Raw genomic sequence first — 3309 nt, forward strand, 5'->3', positions numbered from 1 at the left:
TCCACAAATGAGGCAGGGTTATTGATACAGCAGCGAACCAGCAGGGGGCGATCAAAACATTTTTGGGGAGCAATTTGTCATCCATCTTTTAATGCAGTCCATGGTTTGTCCATTCTGAGCTTCTGTAGGAGCGTGGCAGTGCATCACGGTGGACCCCACGGAATAGGGCCTGCTCCTCGTTAGTCGTTTTAAATTTACGCCCCCGCAGCCGGGAGGAATTTGTGATGCTGCGATTTACGATCAATGTTTAATGACGACGCAGAGATGTCGTGCATGTTGTGACTTGGTGGCCATGTTTGTGTTTTATGTCAGGTCTGGCTTTGTGGTGAATGTGAACATGTGGTTGACCCGTTTCTGTCTCAGATCTCTGACTTAAAAAGCAAAACTTTGACCATGGATCCTGAAAAGTGTCCTGAGAGTCGGACGTCCCTGTAACTCACTCCACCAGAGCCTGACTGAGGTTTGTGGTTCCCTCAAACACAACCCTCAAATAAAAAGTTAGAAAAAAAGCTTCCAAGTTGGATCTCAGTGAAATAAAGGTCAGATCGGCCGTGTCAGCAAACGCTTGTTTGTTTATTTTCCCACATCAAACTTTGTTTCCCTCCATATTCCCCCCGCCCCCCAACCCTTAACGACCCCCCACGTTTAAAACCACTGGTATATGAGCACATTAGGAAAAAAAAAAAAGTTCATGCATATTGATGAATATGATCCAGCTGCTGCTGCATATTGCCTCTGACCCGCCTTCAAAATAAAAGCACCACACACACAACACAGATTTTCTCTTAATGACTTGGGTCACAGCAGTCCAAAGGAAATACTTGAACAGCGTTTGAACTTATCACCCTGACGGTCGATGTCAGAGGAAAATGGACGTCACGTGAATATAGTGAATTGCTACCTTCGCACAAACTTGTCAACTTGAAGTTTTATCCATGATGAGTTTGACATTCAAGTGTTGAAACCCAGAGAGTGGGGGGGCGGGGGGGGGGGGGGCGTTCGTTTGGAAACGGTAAACACGACCCCATCTGAACTCAGCATAAGGAAAGAAGAGAATTCTTATTGGCCGATCAACTTATCCTGAATGACCCACTAGTTTGGATTTTACTCTTCTCTCGCCAACTTTAATTACTATTATTAACCACACACACACACGCACACTCTTCACACACACACACACATCAAGTCTCACACGATAACAATCTACAAATCAAATGGAAGCGTGTGTTCGCCAGCACAAAATCGTCCTCTCTGGGCTGAAATCAGAACATTTGGCTGAGCAATAGTCAGAACTCCAGCTCTGTTGTCTCTTTGTTTAATGTTGGAACAGACACACACACACACAAACACATATACACACACACACACACAAACACATGAATACACACATATACACTACCGTTGTGAGGATTTACTGGTAAGACTTGGGGTCGGTGTTTTGGGGGAATAAACACGTGTTTCACCGACGGAGAATGGCCTGCAGCGGCCCGCGTGTTAGCACTGGGGAAGACTTTGTTCTGATGCTACGGAAACATTGTGGCGGCACTTAAGACATTATCCTCATTACGTTCCTGCAACGTGTCTCCGCAGAGCTGCCAGAGACACAATTATCTCCCAATTATCTGATTCTGTTCCCGTCTCGTCCCACAGGGAGCTGGGACGGACTCCAGGGGCAAACTGAGGAGAGGGACCAGAGCCTGCAAATGACCAGCAGCTGCTTTTTTTTTTTTTACTTAAAGGTATTTTGGACCATTTTAAACCGATAATGTTGTTTATTTATTTGTCTGTAATCATAGCAGTGACCAGATAGACGGATGGTAAAGCTTTGTTATGTCCTGTCACTATCTAATAAAGGCAAAAGCCAATATTTACTTGGTTGATAATAATGCTCTGAGGTTTGGAACTACATTTCCCACAAGGCCTAGCGGTGAGGTAAACTGGGAGTATAATGTTAATGATGACGTGTTCCTCTATGTAATGTTTTTTTTCGTCATGAATAAATTAATTATATAATATAAATATGGAGTCGTCACTTTGATACGGAGAAGAGAAGAAGAACATTAGTTGAGGTCGTCCTGTGCAGCAGGGGGCGCTCTGCACCTGGACCCGCTGGTGTGACGTCCACCTTCACACTCAGGGAAGAAGTTCACTAATTAGTTCAAACAACTCCAGTCCTGTCAGTTGAGTTCTGCTTTAGCCGCTTTTCGGGGAAACAGCGTTCAACTGACACCGTTAAAAAACAAGCCGAATTAAGTAGTATCACTTCTTATTTTGATTTAACACGTTAATGTTCAAATAACTTTCTCTGGATTCTTTTGAGACTGATGGAAACTTCTAAATATGGGGATTCCCAAGCGAATTCCGGATTCGGAGGGGGCGTCTTGTTTCGCTGCGGGTTTCCAAGCGGATTCCTGGACGTTTATTCACCGCGGACACCGGATATGATGACATCCACGGAAAGAGTGAGTCCCCACGAGTGTGGAACTGTCAGTGACGTATCTGTGTGTGGATGTGTGACTGAGTAAAGACTTTGAGAAGAAGCAGTGGCACCGGGGAGGTGAAGTGAGACTGGACCGCCTCAGGTGAAGCAGCAGCTGCAGGTGCTTTTTCTCATTTACCTGCAAAACTACAAATGGCACCTGAAGCTGTGGATCAGTTTGAATCTGTTTGAACTTCACATGGAAACAAATCATCATCAGGCTCATTTTCATACTATGAATATTAATAATGATAATAGTATAACTGTGCTTCCCTTGTTGTGGTTTGATCCTCTTCCCTATTAGAATAAAACCACATTCATCAGATCCAGATTTGGATTTGAATCTGCATTCAATCACACACACTCACAAATATCAATCCCCAAAATAATATTTCATCAAGACACATGAATTATTATAAAGTGAAAACAAATTCCTGGATCCCCACCAGGTTTGAAACGAGTTATTTCCTGACCACATCCGTCCGTTGGGTTTCATGGTTCAGTAGTTTTTGTATAATCCAACTAAATAACAGACTCAGATGAAAACATAAACCGTATATTGTTGTTAAACTGTGGCCTTCATAAGAGTGATTATTGTTGTTGCTTTATAAAACTGTGATAAACTTATATCTTGCTCTTCACTTTATGTTGCTGCTCAAGAGAAATACTCTTGGGTTACATTGGTTTTCTTTTGTTTCTATAATGTAAGAACTAGACCCTCGTGTGTAGGTGTGAGCTCAGAAACCAGTTTATTTGAGGTGTTGTGTATGAGGCACTATTCTCTCAGAGTAGCTGCTGGTTGCAGGATGAGGTGGAGCTGAGGGGGAAGA

General features: G+C 43.3%; 1 long non-coding RNA gene across 1 annotated transcript in view; it reads left to right on the plus strand.

Moving 5' to 3' along the window:
* Positions 1 to 2165: 2165 nt before the first annotated feature.
* The window catches only part of LOC133949680 (uncharacterized), a 90971-nt gene continuing 89827 nt past the window's right edge, over positions 2166 to 3309 (plus strand). Inside the window, exon 1 of the long non-coding RNA XR_009920166.1 lies at positions 2166 to 2462. This is a non-coding gene — a long non-coding RNA (uncharacterized LOC133949680). The remainder of the gene's footprint in view (positions 2463 to 3309) is intronic.

Source organism: Platichthys flesus, chromosome 24 (assembly GCF_949316205.1).
Source record: "Platichthys flesus chromosome 24, fPlaFle2.1, whole genome shotgun sequence".
Taxonomy (NCBI): Eukaryota; Metazoa; Chordata; class Actinopteri; order Pleuronectiformes; family Pleuronectidae; genus Platichthys; species Platichthys flesus.